The sequence below is a fragment of the Phalangium opilio genome, unplaced genomic scaffold, assembly GCF_054372755.1.
Source record: "Phalangium opilio isolate 3A_F unplaced genomic scaffold, DU_Popi_V2 ptg000060l_1, whole genome shotgun sequence".
Lineage (NCBI taxonomy): Eukaryota > Metazoa > Arthropoda > Arachnida > Opiliones > Phalangiidae > Phalangium > Phalangium opilio.
Window position 1 is genome coordinate 795,114 of NW_028324177.1, and position 19,644 is coordinate 814,757.

The 19,644-nt window shown below is 44.6% G+C and overlaps 8 non-coding genes across 8 annotated transcripts; all 8 read right to left on the bottom strand.

The window, feature by feature from the left end:
* Positions 1–367: 367 nt before the first annotated feature.
* Positions 368–439, bottom strand: TRNAS-AGA (transfer RNA serine (anticodon AGA)). Its single transcript has one exon. It is a non-coding gene; the product is annotated as a tRNA-Ser (tRNA).
* A 3,869-nt stretch (positions 440–4,308) lies between these two features.
* TRNAP-AGG (transfer RNA proline (anticodon AGG)) lies at positions 4,309–4,380 on the bottom strand. The gene has a single exon. It is a non-coding gene; the product is annotated as a tRNA-Pro (tRNA).
* Positions 4,381–9,344: 4,964 nt separating this feature from the next.
* Positions 9,345–9,416, bottom strand: TRNAP-AGG (transfer RNA proline (anticodon AGG)). Its single transcript has one exon. It is a non-coding gene; the product is annotated as a tRNA-Pro (tRNA).
* A 751-nt stretch (positions 9,417–10,167) lies between these two features.
* TRNAP-AGG (transfer RNA proline (anticodon AGG)) lies at positions 10,168–10,239 on the bottom strand. The gene has a single exon. It is a non-coding gene; the product is annotated as a tRNA-Pro (tRNA).
* Positions 10,240–10,487: 248 nt separating this feature from the next.
* On the bottom strand, positions 10,488–10,559 carry TRNAP-AGG (transfer RNA proline (anticodon AGG)). The gene has a single exon. It is a non-coding gene; the product is annotated as a tRNA-Pro (tRNA).
* A 3,642-nt stretch (positions 10,560–14,201) lies between these two features.
* Positions 14,202–14,273, bottom strand: TRNAP-AGG (transfer RNA proline (anticodon AGG)). Its single transcript has one exon. It is a non-coding gene; the product is annotated as a tRNA-Pro (tRNA).
* Positions 14,274–16,940: 2,667 nt separating this feature from the next.
* TRNAP-AGG (transfer RNA proline (anticodon AGG)) lies at positions 16,941–17,012 on the bottom strand. Its single transcript has one exon. It is a non-coding gene; the product is annotated as a tRNA-Pro (tRNA).
* Positions 17,013–17,899: 887 nt separating this feature from the next.
* Positions 17,900–17,971, bottom strand: TRNAP-AGG (transfer RNA proline (anticodon AGG)). Its single transcript has one exon. It is a non-coding gene; the product is annotated as a tRNA-Pro (tRNA).
* Between the last annotated feature and the right edge of the window lie 1,673 nt (positions 17,972–19,644).

A 19,644-nucleotide genomic window follows, 5' to 3' on the forward strand; every position in this document is an offset into this window, starting at 1 on the left:
AAGTTAGTAGCTTTTAAATAGTCACTAAATTACTTCGGCAAAAACTCGGGTCCGTCCTGGATTTTATCCCGGGACCACTCACACCCTAAGCGAGTATCATACCCCTAGACCAACGGACCATGTGTGTAACCAAACATGCTCAACTCATAGGCCTACCCTGTAGTTAGTTGCTTTTAAATAGTCACTAAATTACTTCTGCATATACTCGGGTCCGTCCGGGATTTGATCCCGGGACCACTCGCACCCTAAGCGAGTATCATTCCCCTAAACAAGCGGACCATCTGTGTAACTAAAAATGCTCGACTCATAGACCTACCCTGTAGTTAGTTGCATTTAAATAGTCACTAATTTACTTTTGCAAAAACTCGGGTCCGTCCGGGATTTGAACCTGGGACCACTCGCACTCTAAGCGAGTATCATACCCCTAGACCAACGGACCATGTGTGTTACCAAACATGCTCATCTCATAGGCCTACCCTGTAGTTAGTTGCTTTTAAATAGTCACTAAATTACTTCTGCATAAACTCGGGTCCGTCCGGGATTTGAACCCGGTACCACTCGCACCCTAAGCGAGTATCATTCCCTAAACCAACGAACCTGGTGTGTGACTAAACATGCTCAACTCATAGGCCTACCTTGAAGTTAGTAGCTTTTAAATAGTCACTAAATTACTTCGGCAAAAACTCGGGTCCGTCCTGGATTTTATCCCGGGACCACTCACACCCTAAGCGAGTATCATACCCCTAGACCAACGGACCATGTGTGTAACCAAACATGCTCAACTCATAGGCCTACCCTGTAGTTAGTTGCTATTAAATAGTCACTAAATTACTTCTGCATAAACTCGGGTCCGTCCGGGATTTGAACCCGGTACCACTCGCACCCTAAGCGAGTATCATTCCCTAAACCAACGAACCTGGTGTGTGACTAAACATGCTCAACTCATCGACCTACCCTGTAGTTAGTTGCATTTAAATAGTCACTAATTTACTTTTGCAAAAACTCGGGTCCGTCCGGGATTTGAACCTGGGACCACTCGCACCCTAAGCGAGTATCATACCCCTAGACCAACCGACCATGTTTGTAACCAAACATGCTCAACTCATAGGCCTACCCTGTAGTTAGTTGCTTTTAAATAGTCACTAAATTACTTCTGCATATACTCGGGTCCAACCGGGATTTGATCCCGGGACCACTCGCACCCTAAGCGAGTATCATTCCCCTAAACAAGCGGACCATGTGTGTAACTAAAAATGCTCAACTCATAGACCTACCCTGTAGTTAGTTGCATTTAAATAGTCACTAATTTACTTTTGCAAAAACTCGGGTCCGTGCGGGATTTGAACCTTGGACCACTCGCACCCTAAGCGAGTATCATACCCCTAGACCAACGGACCATGTGTGTTACCAAACATGCTCAACTCATAGGCCTACCCTGTAGTTAGTTGCTTTTAAATAGTCGCTAAATTACTTCTGCATAAACTCGGGTCCGTCCGGGATTTGAACCCGGTACCACTCGCACCCTAAGCGAGTATCATTCCCTAAACCAACGAACCTGGTGTGTGACTAAACATGCTCAACTCATAGGCCTACCTTGAAGTTAGTAGCTTTTAAATAGTCACTAAATTACTTCGGCAAAAACTCGGGTCCGTCCTGGATTTTATCCCGGGACCACTCACACCCTAAGCGAGTATCATACCCCTAGACCAACGGACCATGTGTGTAACCAAACATGCTAAACTCATAGGCCTACCCTGCAGTTAGTTGCTTTTAAATAGTCACTAAATTACTTCTGCATATACTCGGGTCCGTCCGGGATTTGATCCCGGGACCACTCGCACCCTAAGCGAGTATCATTCCCCAGACCAACGGACCATGTGTGTGACTAAACATGCTCAACTCATAGACCTACCCTGTAGTTAGTTGCATTTAAATAGTCACTAATTTACTTTTGCAAAAACTCGGGTAATTTACTTTTGCAAAAACTCGGGTCCGTCCGGGATTTGAACCTGTGACCACTCGCACCCTAAGCGAGTATCATACCCCTAGACTACAGGACCATATGTGTAACCAAATATTCTCAACTCATAGGCCTACCTTGAAGTTAGTAGCTTTTAAATAGTCGCTAAATTACTTCTGCATAAACTCGGGTCCGTCCGGGATTTGAACCCGGTACCACTCGCACCCTAAGCGAGTATCATTCCCTAAACCAACGAACCTGGTGTGTGACTAAACATGCTCAACTCATAGGCCTACCTTGAAGTTAGTAGCTTTTAAATAGTCACTAAATTACTTCGGCAAAAACTCGGGTCCGTCCTGGATTTTATCCCGGGACCACTCACACCCTAAGCGAGTATCATACCCCTAGACCAACGGACCATGTGTGTAACCAAACATGCTAAACTCATAGGCCTACCCTGCAGTTAGTTGCTTTTAAATAGTCACTAAATTACTTCTGCATATACTCGGGTCCGTCCGGGATTTGATCCCGGGACCACTCGCACCCTAAGCGAGTATCATTCCCCAGACCAACGGACCATGTGTGTGACTAAACATGCTCAACTCATAGACCTACCCTGTAGTTAGTTGCATTTAAATAGTCACTAATTTACTTTTGCAAAAACTCGGGTAATTTACTTTTGCAAAAACTCGGGTCCGTCCGGGATTTGAACCTGTGACCACTCGCACCCTAAGCGAGTATCATACCCCTAGACTACAGGACCATATGTGTAACCAAATATTCTCAACTCATAGGCCTACCTTGAAGTTAGTAGCTTTTAAATAGTCACTAAATTTCTTCGGCAAAAACTCGGGTCCGTCCGGGATTTTATCCCGGGACCACTCACACCCTAAGCGAGTATCATACCCCTAGACCAACGGACCATGTGTGTAACCAAACATGCTCAACTCATAGGCCTACCCTGTAGTTAGTTGCTTTTAAATAGTCACTAAATTACTTCTGCATAAACTCGGGTCCGTCCGGGATTTGAACCCGGTACCACTCGCACCCTAAGCGAGTATCATTCCCTAAACCAACGAACCTGGTGTGTGACTAAACATGCTCAACTCATAGACCTACCGTGTAGTTAGTTGCATTTAAATAGTCACTAATTTACTTTTGCAAAAACTCGGGTCCGTCCGGGATTTGAACCTAGGACCACTCGCACCCTAAGCGAGTATCATACCCCTAGACCATTGGACCATGTGTGTAACCAAACATGCTCAACTCATAGGCCTATCCTGTAGTTAGTTGCTTTTAAATCTATATCTATATAAATCAAAGTCCTGACTGACTGATTGACTGACTGACTGACAGACTGACTGATAATCAACGCCCAGCCCAAACCGCTTGCCCTAGAAGGCTGAAATTTTGCAGGAACGTTACTCATAAGTAGTAGGCGCGTACTAAGAAAGGTTTTTCCAATCCGCCGCCATCTTAAAAAATGGCGCCCAGAAATGTAAAAAATCTTTGCTATGCAACAACCTCCGCGCGTTTCAACCGATTTCGCAAATATTTAGTACACTGCTTTCCTTTAACCTATAGACGGGCTGAATGGTCTTCCGGGTTCGATTTGTTGCCATCTTTTAAAATGGCGGCCAGAAATTTAAAAACCCTTCTTTATGGAATAATGTCCGCGTGAAAAGTAATAAAAAAATGTTCCGACGGGCTGACGGGCAACGCCGAGTGCCTTCGCTCCTAGGGTGCTACAAAAAATTGGTCATCAGGAAAATCTGCACATTCTTAGTATCATTTTGATGGAAGTTCTTATTACACGCGAGCGACGCCGCGGGTAACAGCTAGTAGTCACTAAATTACTTCTGCATAAACTCGGGTCCGTCCGGGATTTGAACCCGGTACCACTCGCACCCTAAGCGAGTATCATTCCCTAAACCAACGAACCTGGTGTGTGACTAAACATGCTCAACTCATAGACCTACCCTGTAGTTAGTTGCATTTAAATAGTCACTAATTTACTTTTGCAAAAACTCGGGTCCGTCCGGGATTTGAACCTGGGACCACTCGCACCCTAAGCGAGTATGTACCCCTAGACCAACGGACCATGAGTGTAACCAAACATGCTCAACTCATAGGCCTACCCTGTAGTTAGTTGCTTTTAAATAGTCACTAAATTACTTCTGCATAAACTCGGGTCCGTCCGGGATTTGAACCCGGTACCACTCGCACCCTAAGCGAGTATCATTCCCTAAACCAACGAACCTAGTGTGTGACTAAACATGCTCAACTCATAGGCCTACCTTGAAGTTAGTAGCTTTTAAATAGTCACTAAATTACTTCGGCAAAAACTCGGGTCCGTCCTGGATTTGAACCTGGGACCACTCGCACCCTAAGCGAGTATCATACCCCTAGACCAACGGACCATGTGTGTTACCAAACATGCTCATCTCATAGGCCTACCCTGTAGTTAGTTGCTTTTAAATAGTCACTAAATTACTTCTGCATAAACTCGGGTCCGTCCGGGATTTGAACCCGGTACCACTCGCACCCTAAGCGAGTATCATTCCCTAAACCAACGAACCTGGTGTGTGACTAAACATGCTCAACTCATAGGCCTACCTTGAAGTTAGTAGCTTTTAAATAGTCACTAAATTACTTCGGCAAAAACTCGGGTCCGTCCTGGATTTTATCCCGGGACCACTCACACCCTAAGCGAGTATCATACCCCTAGACCAACGGACCATGTGTGTAACCAAACATGCTCAACTCATAGGCCTACCCTGTAGTTAGTTGCTTTTAAATAGTCACTAAATTACTTCTGCATAAACTCGGGTCCGTCCTGGATTTGAACCCGGTACCACTCGCACCCTAAGCGAGTATCATTCCCTAAACCAACGAACCTGGTGTGTGACTAAACATGCTCAACTCATCGACCTACCCTGTAGTTAGTTGCATTTAAATAGTCACTAATTTACTTTTGCAAAAACTCGGGTCCGTCCGGGATTTGAACCTGGGACCACTCGCACCCTAAGCGAGTATCATACCCCTAGACCAACCGACCATGTTTGTAACCAAACATGCTCAACTCATAGGCCTACCCTGTAGTTAGTTGCTTTTAAATAGTCACTAAATTACTTCTGCATATACTCGGGTCCAACCGGGATTTGATCCCGGGACCACTCGCACCCTAAGCGAGTATCATTCCCCTAAACAAGCGGACCATGTGTGTAACTAAAAATGCTCAACTCATAGACCTACCCTGTAGTTAGTTGCATTTAAATAGTCACTAATTTACTTTTGCAAAAACTCGGGTCCGTGCGGGATTTGAACCTTGGACCACTCGCACCCTAAGCGAGTATCATACCCCTAGACCAACGGACCATGTGTGTTACCAAACATGCTCAACTCATAGGCCTACCCTGTAGTTAGTTGCTTTTAAATAGTCGCTAAATTACTTCTGCATAAACTCGGGTCCGTCCGGGATTTGAACCCGGTACCACTCGCACCCTAAGCGAGTATCATTCCCTAAACCAACGAACCTGGTGTGTGACTAAACATGCTCAACTCATAGGCCTACCTTGAAGTTAGTAGCTTTTAAATAGTCACTAAATTACTTCGGCAAAAACTCGGGTCCGTCCTGGATTTTATCCCGGGACCACTCACACCCTAAGCGAGTATCATACCCCTAGACCAACGGACCATGTGTGTAACCAAACATGCTAAACTCATAGGCCTACCCTGCAGTTAGTTGCTTTTAAATAGTCACTAAATTACTTCTGCATATACTCGGGTCCGTCCGGGATTTGATCCCGGGACCACTCGCACCCTAAGCGAGTATCATTCCCCAGACCAACGGACCATGTGTGTGACTAAACATGCTCAACTCATAGACCTACCCTGTAGTTAGTTGCATTTAAATAGTCACTAATTTACTTTTGCAAAAACTCGGGTAATTTACTTTTGCAAAAACTCGGGTCCGTCCGGGATTTGAACCTGTGACCACTCGCACCCTAAGCGAGTATCATACCCCTAGACTACAGGACCATATGTGTAACCAAATATTCTCAACTCATAGGCCTACCTTGAAGTTAGTAGCTTTTAAATAGTCACTAAATTTCTTCGGCAAAAACTCGGGTCCGTCCGGGATTTTATCCCGGGACCACTCACACCCTAAGCGAGTATCATACCCCTAGACCAACGGACCATGTGTGTAACCAAACATGCTCAACTCATAGGCCTACCCTGTAGTTAGTTGCTTTTAAATAGTCACTAAATTACTTCTGCATAAACTCGGGTCCGTCCGGGATTTGAACCCGGTACCACTCGCACCCTAAGCGAGTATCATTCCCTAAACCAACGAACCTGGTGTGTGACTAAACATGCTCAACTCATAGACCTACCGTGTAGTTAGTTGCATTTAAATAGTCACTAATTTACTTTTGCAAAAACTCGGGTCCGTCCGGGATTTGAACCTAGGACCACTCGCACCCTAAGCGAGTATCATACCCCTAGACCATTGGACCATGTGTGTAACCAAACATGCTCAACTCATAGGCCTATCCTGTAGTTAGTTGCTTTTAAATCTATATCTATATAAATCAAAGTCCTGACTGACTGATTGACTGACTGACTGACAGACTGACTGATAATCAACGCCCAGCCCAAACCGCTTGCCCTAGAAGGCTGAAATTTTGCAGGAACGTTACTCATAAGTAGTAGGCGCGTACTAAGAAAGGTTTTTCCAATCCGCCGCCATCTTAAAAAATGGCGCCCAGAAATGTAAAAAATCTTTGCTATGCAACAACCTCCGCGCGTTTCAACCGATTTCGCAAATATTTAGTACACTGCTTTCCTTTAACCTATAGACGGGCTGAATGGTCTTCCGGGTTCGATTTGTTGCCATCTTTTAAAATGGCGGCCAGAAATTTAAAAACCCTTCTTTATGGAATAATGTCCGCGTGAAAAGTAATAAAAAAATGTTCCGACGGGCTGACGGGCAACGCCGAGTGCCTTCGCTCCTAGGGTGCTACAAAAAATTGGTCATCAGGAAAATCTGCACATTCTTAGTATCATTTTGATGGAAGTTCTTATTACACGCGAGCGACGCCGCGGGTAACAGCTAGTAGTCACTAAATTACTTCTGCATAAACTCGGGTCCGTCCGGGATTTGAACCCGGTACCACTCGCACCCTAAGCGAGTATCATTCCCTAAACCAACGAACCTGGTGTGTGACTAAACATGCTCAACTCATAGACCTACCCTGTAGTTAGTTGCATTTAAATAGTCACTAATTTACTTTTGCAAAAACTCGGGTCCGTCCGGGATTTGAACCTGGGACCACTCGCACCCTAAGCGAGTATGTACCCCTAGACCAACGGACCATGAGTGTAACCAAACATGCTCAACTCATAGGCCTACCCTGTAGTTAGTTGCTTTTAAATAGTCACTAAATTACTTCTGCATAAACTCGGGTCCGTCCGGGATTTGAACCCGGTACCACTCGCACCCTAAGCGAGTATCATTCCCTAAACCAACGAACCTAGTGTGTGACTAAACATGCTCAACTCATAGGCCTAATTTGAAGTTAGTAGCTTTTAAATAGTCACTAAATTACTTCGGCAAAAACTCGGGTCCGTCCTGGATTTTATCCCGGGACCACTCACACCCTAAGCGAGTATCATACCCCTAGGCCAACGGACCATGTGTGTAACCAAACATGCTCAACTCATAGGCCTACCCTGTAGTTAGTTGCTTTTAAATAGTCACTAAATTACTTCTGCATATACTCGGGTCCGTCCGGGATTTGATCCCGGGACCACTCGCACCCTAAGCGAGTATCATTCCCCTAAACAAGCGGACCATCTGTGTAACTAAAAATGCTCGACTCATAGACCTACCCTGTAGTTAGTTGCATTTAAATAGTCACTAATTTACTTTTGCAAAAACTCGGGTCCGTCCGGGATTTGAACCTGGGACCACTCGCACCCTAAGCGAGTATCATTCCCTAAACCAACGAACCTGGTGTGTGACTAAAAATGCTCAACTCATAGGCCTACCTTGAAGTTAGTAGCTTTTAAATAGTCACTAAATTACTTCGGCAAAAACTCGGGTCCGTCCTGGATTTTATCCCGGGACCACTCACACCCTAAGCGAGTATCATACCCCTAGACCAACGGACCATGTGTGTAACCAAACATGCTCAACTCATAGGCCTACCCTGTAGTTAGTTGCTTTTAAATAGTCACTAAATTACTTCTGCATAAACTCGGGTCCGTCCGGGATTTGAACCCGGTACCACTCGCACCCTAAGCGAGTATCATTCCCTAAACCAACGAACCTGGTGTGTGACTAAACATGCTCAACTCATCGACCTACCCTGTAGTTAGTTGCATTTAAATAGTCACTAATTTACTTTTGCAAAAACTCGGGTCCGTCCGGGATTTGAACCTGGGACCACTCGCACCCTAAGCGAGTATCATACCCCTAGACCAACCGACCATGTTTGTAACCAAACATGCTCAACTCATAGGCCTACCCTGTAGTTAGTTGCTTTTAAATAGTCACTAAATTACTTCTGCATATACTCGGGTCCAACCGGGATTTGATCCCGGGACCACTCGCACCCTAAGCGAGTATCATTCCCCTAAACAAGCGGACCATGTGTGTAATTAAAAATGCTCAACTCATAGACCTACCCTGTAGTTAGTTGCATTTAAATAGTCACTAATTTACTTTTGCAAAAACTCGGGTCCGTCCGGGATTTGAACCTGGGACCACTCGCACCCTAAGCGAGTAAAATAACCCCTAGACCAACGGACCATGTGTGTTACCAAACATGCTCAACTCATAGGCCTACCCTGTAGTTAGTTGCTTTTAAATAGTCGCTAAATTACTTCTGCATAAACTCGGGTCCGTCCGGGATTTGAACCTAGGACCACTCGCACCCTAAGCGAGTATCATTCCCTAAACCAACGAACCTAGTGTGTGACTAAACATGCTCAACTCATAGACCTACCGTGTAGTTAGTTGCATTTAAATAGTCACTAATTTACTTTTGCAAAAACACGGGTCCGTCCGGGAGTTGAACCTAGGACCACTCGCACCCTAAGCGAGTATCATACCCCTAGACCAACGGACCATGTGTGTAACCAAACATGCTCAACTCATAGGCCTACCCTGAAGTTAGTTGCTTTTAAATAGTCACTAAATTACTTCTGCATATACTCGGGTCCGTCCGGGATTTGATCCCGGGACCACTCGCACCCTAAGCGAGTATCATTCCCCTAAACAAGCGGACCATCTGTGTAACTAAAAATGCTCGACTCATAGACCTACCCTGTAGTTAGTTGCATTTAAATAGTCACTAATTTACTTTTGCAAAAACTCGGGTCCGTCCGGGATTTGAACCTGGGACCACTCGCACCCTAAGCGAGTATCATACCCCTAGACCAACGGACCATGTGTGTAACCAAACATGCTCAACTCATAGGCCTACCCTGCAGTTAGTTGCTTTTAAATAGTCACTAAATTACTTCTGCATAAACTCGGGTCCGTCCGGGATTTGAATCCGGTACCACTCGCACCCTAAGCGAGTATCATACCCTAAACCAACGAACCTGGTGTGTGACTAAACATGCTCAACTCATAGACCTACCCTGTAGTTAGTTGCATTTAAATAGTCACTAATTTACTTTTGCAAAAACTCGGGTAATTTACTTTTGCAAAAACTCGGGTCCGTCCGGGATTTGAACCTGTGACCACTCGCACCCTAAGCGAGTATCATACCCCTAGACTACAGGACCATATGTGTAACCAAATATTCTCAACTCATAGGCCTACCTTGAAGTTAGTAGCTTTTAAATAGTCACTAAATTTCTTCGGCAAAAACTCGGGTCCGTCCGGGATTTTATCCCGGGACCACTCACACCCTAAGCGAGTATCATACCCCTAGACCAACGGACCATGTGTGTAACCAAACATGCTCAACTCATAGGCCTACCCTGTAGTTAGTTGCTTTTAAATAGTCACTAAATTACTTCTGCATAAACTCGGGTCCGTCCGGGATTTGAACCCGGTACCACTCGCACCCTAAGCGAGTATCATTCCCTAAACCAACGAACCTGGTGTGTGACTAAACATGCTCAACTCATAGACCTACCGTGTAGTTAGTTGCATTTAAATAGTCACTAATTTACTTTTGCAAAAACTCGGGTCCGTCCGGGATTTGAACCTAGGACCACTCGCACCCTAAGCGAGTATCATACCCCTAGACCAACGGACCATGTGTGTAACCAAACATGCTCAACTCATAGGCCTACCCTGAAGTTAGTTGCTTTTAAATAGTCACTAACTTACTTCTGCATATACTCGGGTCCGTCCGGGATTTGATCCCGGGACCACTCGCACCCTAAGCGAGTATCATTCCCCTAAACAAGCGGACCATGTGTGTAACTAAAAATGCTCGACTCATAGACCTACCCTGTAGTTAGTTGCATTTAAATAGTCACTAATTTACTTTTGCAAAAACTCGGGTCCGTCCGGGATTTGAACCTGGGACCACTCGCACCCTAAGCGAGTATCATACCCCTAGACCAACGGACCATGTGTGTTACCAAACATGCTCATCTCATAGGCCTACCCTGTAGTTAGTTGCTTTTAAATAGTCACTAAATTACTTCTGCATAAACTCGGGTCCGTCCGGGATTTGAACCCGGTACCACTCGCACCCTAAGCGAGTATCATTCCCTAAACCAACGAACCTGGTGTGTGACTAAACATGCTCAACCCATAGGCCTACCTTGAAGTTAGTAGCTTTTAAATAGTCACTAAATTACTTCGGCAAAAACTCGGGTCCGTCCTGGATTTTATCCCGGGACCACTCACACCCTAAGCGAGTATCATACCCCTAGACCAACGGACCATGTGTGTAACCAAACATGCTCAACTCATAGGCCTACCCTGCAGTTAGTTGCTTTTTACCTCTCCGTGTGACGTAGTCCAGGAGAGGTTCTGTAACGGCCGTGTCTGTGTGTGTGTGTGTGTGTCTGTGTGTCTGTCTGTCTGTTGTTACACCCACGTGACCGCGTTCGCAGTTTGCGTATCGGAGCAAACGTGTTCGCCATTTCCGAACTGCTTTCACAGTCACGGAAATGGCTCCTCTACTCGAGTTCTCACACCACCATCTTCTGGTCTTTGTCCATCCCACACGGACACCAGTCTGTTCTTACTGGCTTCTAATCACCACCATCTTCTGTTCTTCGTCAATCCCAACATTGACACCCGTCTGCACTTACACTGGCTTCTAACACCACCATCCACTGGTCTTCCGTCTATTCCACATAGACACCAATCTGTATCATTGGCTTCTACTCTATTATCATCGTTTGGTTTTAGGATATACGCGGCGATCAGCTAGGGTTACGAGAAACGTCTAGCCTCCCTAAGGTGGGATCGCCACCAAAGGTTTTCGCAATTGCGCTTTTTCCTTACTATTATAATGGAAACGAATCGTATATATACCCCAAATTTGAAAAAAGCGGGCAAGAGGGGTACCCTTCACTTTAAACGTCAATATTAGAAAAGTTTGAGAAGATAATAGGTATAACTTTATTTTAAACGATTTAACTATTATTAATGTTAATTATTGAAGATTAAAATAATTAAAAATAATTATATTTATTTAAATATTAAAGATAAACCTCTCGTGCAAAGAAAGAGATTTTCATTGCCTCCTATATCTACCAAGGCCCGTGCATGCGATATATTTCCTTCATTGCCTCCTATATCTATCAAGGCCCGTGCATTGTGATATATTTCATTCATTGCCTCCTATATCTATCAAGGCACAAGCATTGTGATATATTTCATTCATTGCCTCCTATATCTATCAAGGCCCGTGCATTGCGATATATTTTTCAAAACAACAACAAAAATGGGAAACCCCAACTCAGAAACATAATAACGTTTTTATTGGATACTTAAGTTTATATAATCTTCTTGACACGGAGAGGTAATATTTTGGTTTTCCCAACTTGTAAATAGTCACTAAATTACTTCTGCATAAACTCGGGTCCGTCCGGGATTTGAATCCGGTACCACTCGCACCCTAAGCGAGTATCATACCCTAAACCAACGAACCTGGTGTGTGACTAAACATGCTCAACTCATAGACCTACCCTGTAGTTAGTTGCATTTAAATAGTCACTAATTTACTTTTGCAAAAACTCGGGTCCGTCCGGGATTTGAACCTGTGACCACTCGCACCCTAAGCGAGTATCATACCCCTAGACTACAGGACCATATGTGTAACCAAATATTCTCAACTCATAGGCCTACCTTGAAGTTAGTAGCTTTTAAATAGTCACTAAATATCTTCGGCAAAAACTCGGGTCCGTCCGGGATTTTATCCCGGGACCACTCACACCCTAAGCGAGTATCATACCCCTAGACCAACGGACCATGTGTGTAACCAAACATGCTCAACTCATAGGCCTACCCTGTAGTTAGTTGCTTTTTACCTCTCCGTGTGACGTAGTCCAGGAGAGGTTCTGTAACGGCCGTGTCTGTGTGTGTGTGTGTGTGTCTGTGTGTCTGTCTGTCTGTTGTTACACCCACGTGACCGCGTTCGCAGTTTGCGTATCGGAGCAAACGTGTTCGCCATTTCCGAACTGCTTTCACAGTCACGGAAATGGCTCCTCTACTCGAGTTCTCACACCACCATCTTCTGGTCTTTGTCCATCCCACACGGACACCAGTCTGTTCTTACTGGCTTCTAATCACCACCATCTTCTGTTCTTCGTCAATCCCAACATTGACACCCGTCTGCACTTACACTGGCTTCTAACACCACCATCCACTGGTCTTCCGTCTATTCCACATAGACACCAATCTGTATCATTGGCTTCTACTCTATTATCATCGTTTGGTTTTAGGATATACGCGGCGATCAGCTAGGGTTACGAGAAACGTCTAGCCTCCCTAAGGTGGGATCGCCACCAAAGGTTTTCGCAATTGCGCTTTTTCCTTACTATTATAATGGAAACGAATCGTATATATACCCCAAATTTGAAAAAAGCGGGCAAGAGGGGTACCCTTCACTTTAAACGTCAATATTAGAAAAGTTTGAGAAGATAATAGGTATAACTTTATTTTAAACGATTTAACTATTATTAATGTTAATTATTGAAGATTAAAATAATTAAAAATAATTATATTTATTTAAATATTAAAGATAAACCTCTCGTGCAAAGAAAGAGATTTTCATTGCCTCCTATATCTACCAAGGCCCGTGCATGCGATATATTTCCTTCATTGCCTCCTATATCTATCAAGGCCCGTGCATTGTGATATATTTCATTCATTGCCTCCTATATCTATCAAGGCACAAGCATTGTGATATATTTCATTCATTGCCTCCTATATCTATCAAGGCCCGTGCATTGCGATATATTTTTCAAAACAACAACAAAAATGGGAAACCCCAACTCAGAAACATAATAACGTTTTTATTGGATACTTAAGTTTATATAATCTTCTTGACACGGAGAGGTAATATTTTGGTTTTCCCAACTTGTAAATAGTCACTAAATTACTTCTGCATAAACTCGGGTCCGTCCGGGATTTGAATCCGGTACCACTCGCACCCTAAGCGAGTATCATACCCTAAACCAACGAACCTGGTGTGTGACTAAACATGCTCAACTCATAGACCTACCCTGTAGTTAGTTGCATTTAAATAGTCACTAATTTACTTTTGCAAAAACTCGGGTCCGTCCGGGATTTGAACCTGTGACCACTCGCACCCTAAGCGAGTATCATACCCCTAGACTACAGGACCATATGTGTAACCAAATATTCTCAACTCATAGGCCTACCTTGAAGTTAGTAGCTTTTAAATAGTCACTAAATATCTTCGGCAAAAACTCGGGTCCGTCCGGGATTTTATCCCGGGACCACTCACACCCTAAGCGAGTATCATACCCCTAGACCAACGGACCATGTGTGTAACCAAACATGCTCAACTCATAGGCCTACCCTGTAGTTAGTTGCTTTTAAATAGTCACTAAATTACTTCTGCATAAAATCGGGTCCGTCCGGGATTTGAACCCGGTACCACTCGCACCCTAAGCGAGTATCATTCCCTAAACCAACGAACCTGGTGTGTGACTAAACATGCTCAACTCATAGACCTACCGTGTAGTTAGTTGCATTTAAATAGTCACTAATTTACTTTTGCAAAAACTCGGGTCCGTCCGGGATTTGAACCTAGGACCACTCGCACCCTAAGCGAGTATCATACCCCTAGACCAACGGACCATGTGTGTAACCAAACATGCTCAACTCATAGGCCTACCCTGAAGTTAGTTGCTTTTAAATAGTCACTAACTTACTTCTGCATATACTCGAGTCCGTCCGGGATTTGATCCCGGGACCACTCGCACCCTAAGCGAGTATCATTCCCCTAAACAAGCGGACCATGTGTGTAACTAAAAATGCTCGACTCATAGACCTACCCTGTAGTTAGTTGCATTTAAATAGTCACTAATTTACTTTTGCAAAAACTCGGGTCCGTCCGGGATTTGAACCTGTGACCACTCGCACCCTAAGCGAGTATCATACCCCTAGACCAACGGACCATGTGTGTTACCAAACATGCTCATCTCATAGGCCTACCCTGTAGTTAGTTGCTTTTAAATAGTCACTAAATTACTTCTGCATAAACTCGGGTCCGTCCGGGATTTGAACCCGGTAGCACTCGCACCCTAAGCGAGTATCATTCCCTAAACCAACGAACCTGGTGTGTGACTAAACATGCTCAACTCATAGGCCTACCTTGAAGTTAGTAGCTTTTAAATAGTCACTAAATTACTTCGGCAAAAACTCGGGTCCGTCCTGGATTTTATCCCGGGACCACTCACACCCTAAGCGAGTATCATACCCCTAGACCAACGGACCATGTGTGTAACCAAACATGCTCAACTCATAGGCCTACCCTGCAGTTAGTTGCTTTTAAATAGTCACTAAATTACTTCTGCATAAACTCGGGTCCGTCCGGGATTTGAATCCGGTACCACTCGCACCCTAAGCGAGTATCATACCCTAAACCAACGAACCTGGTGTGTGACTAAACATGCTCAACTCATAGACCTACCCTGTAGTTAGTTGCATTTAAATAGTCACTAATTTACTTTTGCAAAAACTCGGGTCCGTCCGGGATTTGAACCTGTGACCACTCGCACCCTAAGCGAGTATCATACCCCTAGACCAACGGACCATGTGTGTAACCAAACATGCTCAACTCATAGGCCTACCCTGCAGTTAGTTGCTTTTAAATAGTCACTAAATTACTTCTGCATAAACTCGGGTCCGTCCGGGATTTGAATCCGGTACCACTCGCACCCTAAGCGAGTATCATACCCTAAACCAACGAACCTGGTGTGTGACTAAACATGCTCAACTCATAGACCTACCCTGTAGTTAGTTGCATTTAAATAGTCACTAATTTACTTTTGCAAAAACTCGGGTAATTTACTTTTGCAAAAACTCGGGTCCGTCCGGGATTTGAACCTGTGACCACTCGCACCCTAAGCGAGTATCATACCCCTAGACTACAGGACCATATGTGTAACCAAATATTCTCAACTCATAGGCCTACCTTGAAGTTAGTAGCTTTTAAATAGTCACTAAATTTCTTCGGCAAAAACTCGGGTCCGTCCGGGATTTTATCCCGGGACCACTCACACCCTAAGCGAGTATCATACCCCTAGACCAACGGACCATGTGTGTAACCAAACATGCTCAACTCATAGGCCTACCCTGTAGTTAGTTGCTTTTAAATAGTCACTAAATTACTTCTGCATAAACTCGGGTCCGTCCGGGATTTGAACCCGGTACCACTCGCACCCTAAGCGAGTATCATTCCCTAAACCAACGAACCTGGTGTGTGACTAAACATGCTCAACTCATAGACCTACCGTGTAGTTAGTTGCATTTAAATAGTCACTAATTTACTTTTGCAAAAACTCGGGTCCGTCCGGGATTTGAACCTAGGACCACTCGCACCCTAATCGAGTATCATACCCCTAGACCAACGGACCATGTGTGTAACCAAACATGCTCAACTCATAGGCCTACCCTGAAGTTAGTTGCTTTTAAATAGTCACTAACTTACTTCTGCATATACTCGGGTCCGTCCGGGATTTGATCCCGGGACCACTCGCACCCTAAGCGAGTATCATTCCCCTAAACAAGCGGACCATGTGTGTAACTAAAAATGCTCGACTCATAGACCTACCCTGTAGTTAGTTGCATTTAAATAGTCACTAATTTACTTTTGCAAAAACTCGGGTCCGTCCGGGATTTGAACCTGGGACCACTCGCACCCTAAGCGAGTATCATACCCCTAGACCAAAGGACCATGTGTGTTACCAAACATGCTCATCTCATAGGCCTACCCTGTAGTTAGTTGCTTTTAAATAGTCACTAAATTACTTCTGCATAAACTCGGGTCCGTCCGGGATTTGAACCCGGTACCACTCGCACCCTAAGCGAGTATCATTCCCTAAACCAACGAACCTGGTGTGTGACTAAACATGCTCAACTCATAGGCCTACCTTGAAGTTAGTAGCTTTTAAATAGTCACTAAATTACTTCGGCAAAAACTCGGGTCCGTCCTGGATTTTATCCCGGGACCACTCACACCCTAAGCGAGTATCATACCCCTAGACCAACGGACCATGTGTGTAACCAAACATGCTCAACTCATAGGCCTACCCTGCAGTTAGTTGCTTTTAAATAGTCACTAAATTACTTCTGCATAAACTCGGGTCCGTCCGGGATTTGAATCCGGTACCACTCGCACCCTAAGCGAGTATCATACCCTAAACCAACGAACCTGGTGTGTGACTAAACATGCTCAACTCATAGACCTACCGTGTAGTTAGTTGCATTTAAATAGTCACTAATTTACTTTTGCAAAAACTCGGGTCCGTCCGGGATTTGAACCTAGGACCACTCGCACCCTAAGCGAGTATCATACCCCTAGACCAACGGACCATGTGTGTAACCAAACATGCTCAACTCATAGGCCTACCCTGAAGTTAGTTGCTTTTAAATAGTCACTAACTTACTTCGGCAAAAACTCGGGTCCGTCCTGGATTTTATCCCGGGACCACTCACACCCTAAGCGAGTATCATACCCCTAGACCAACGGACCATGTGTGTAACCAAACATGCTCAACTCATAGGCCTACCCTGCAGTTAGTTGCTTTTAAATAGTCACTAAATTACTTCTGCATAAACTCGGGTCCGTCCGGGATTTGAATCCGGTACCACTCGCACCCTAAGCGAGTATCATACCCTAAACCAAAGAACCTGGTGTGTGACTAAACATGCTCAACTCATAGACCTACCCTGTAGTTAGTTGCATTTAAATAGTCACTAATTTACTTTTGCAAAAACTCGGGTCCGTCCGGGATTTGAACCTGTGACCACTCGCACCCTAAGCGAGTATCATACCCCTAGACTACAGCACCATATGTGTAACCAAATATTCTCAACTCATAGGCCTACCTTGAAGTTAGTAGCTTTTAAATAGTCACTAAATATCTTCGGCAAAAACTCGGGTCCGTCCGGGATTTTATCCCGGGACCACTCACACCCTAAGCGAGTATCATACCCCTAGACCAACGGACCATGTGTGTAACCAAACATGCTCAACTCATAGGCCTACCCTGTAGTTAGTTGCTTTTAAATAGTCACTAAAATTACTTCTGCATAAACTCGGGTCCGTCCGGGATTTGAACCCGGTACCACTCGCACCCTAAGCGAGTATCATTCCCTAAACCAACGAACCTGGTGTGTAACTAAAAATGCTCGACACATAGACCTACCCTGTAGTTGGTTCCATTTAAATAGTCACTAATTTACTTTTGCAAAAACTCGGGTCCATCCGGGATTTGAACCTGGGACCACTCGCACCCTAAGCGAGTATCATACCCCTAGACCAACGGACCATGTGTGTTACCAAACATGCTCATCTCATAGGCCTACCCTGTAGTTAGTTGCTTTTAAATAGTCACTAAATTACTTCTGCATAAACTCGGGTCCGTCCGGGATTTGAGCCCGGTACCACTCGCACCCTAAGCGAGTATCATTCCCTAAACCAACGAACCTGGTGTGTGACTAAACATGCTCAACTCATAGGCCTACCTTGAAGTTAGTAGCTTTTAAATAGTCACTAAATTACTTCGGCAAAAACTCGGGTCCGTCCTGGATTTTATCCCGGGACCACTCACACCCTAAGCGAGTATCATACCCCTAGACCAACGGACCATGTGTGTAACCAAACATGCTCAACTCATAGGCCTACCCTGCAGTTAGTTGCTTTTAAATAGTCACTAAATTACTTCTGCATAAACTCGGGTCCGTCCGGGATTTGAATCCGGTACCACTCGCACCCTAAGCGAGTATCATACCCTAAACCAACGAACCTGGTGTGTGACTAAACATGCTCAACTCATAGACCTACCCTGTAGTTAGTTGCATTTAAATAGTCACTAATTTACTTTTGCAAAAACTCGGGTCCGTCCGTGATTTGAACCTGGGACCACTCGCACCCTAAGCGAGTATCATACCCCTATACTACAGGACCATATGTGTAACAAAATATTCTCAACTCATAGGCCTACCTTGAAGTTAGTAGCTTTTAAATAGTCACTAAATTTCTTCGGCAAAAACTCGGGTCCGTCCGGGATTTTATCCCGGGACCACTCACACCCTAAGCGAGTATCATACCCCTAGACCAACGGACCATGTGTGTAACCAAACATGCTCAACTCATAGGCCTACCCTGTAGTTAGTTGCTTTTAAATAGTCACTAAATTACTTCTGCATAAACTCGGGTCCGTCCGGGATTTGAACCCGGTACCACTCGCACCCTAAGCGAGTATCATTCCCTAAACCAACGAACCTGGTGTGTGACTAAACATGCTCAACTCACAGACCTACCGTGTAGTTAGTTGCATTTAAATAGTCACTAATTTACTTTTGCAAAAACTCGGGTCCGTCCGGGATTTGAACCTAGGACCACTCGCATCCTAAGCGAGTATCTTACCCGTAGACCAACGGACCATGTGTGTAACCAAACATGCTCAACTCATAGGCCTACCCTGAAGTTAGTTGCTTTTAAATAGTCACTAAATTACTTCTGCATATACTCGGGTCCGTCCGGGATTTGATCCCGGGGCCACTCGCACCCTAAGCGAGTATCATTCCCCTAAACAAGCGGACCATCTGTGTAACTAAAAATGCTCGACTCATAGACCTACCCTGTAGTTAGTTGCATTTAAATAGTCACTAATTTACTTTTGCAAAAACTCGGGTCCGACCGGGATTTGAACCTGGGACCACTCGCACCCTAAGCGAGTATCATACCCCTAGACCAACGGACCATGTGTGTTACCAAACATGCTCATCTTATAGGCCTACCCTGTAGTTAGTTGCTTTTAAATAGTCACTAAATTACTTCTGCATAAACTCGGGTCCGTTAGGGATTTGAACCCGGTACCACTCGCACCCTAAGCGAGTATCATTCCCTAAACTAACGAACCTGGTGTGTGACTAAACATGCTCAACTCATAGGCCTACCTTGAAGTTAGTAGCTTTTAAATAATCACTAAATTTCTTC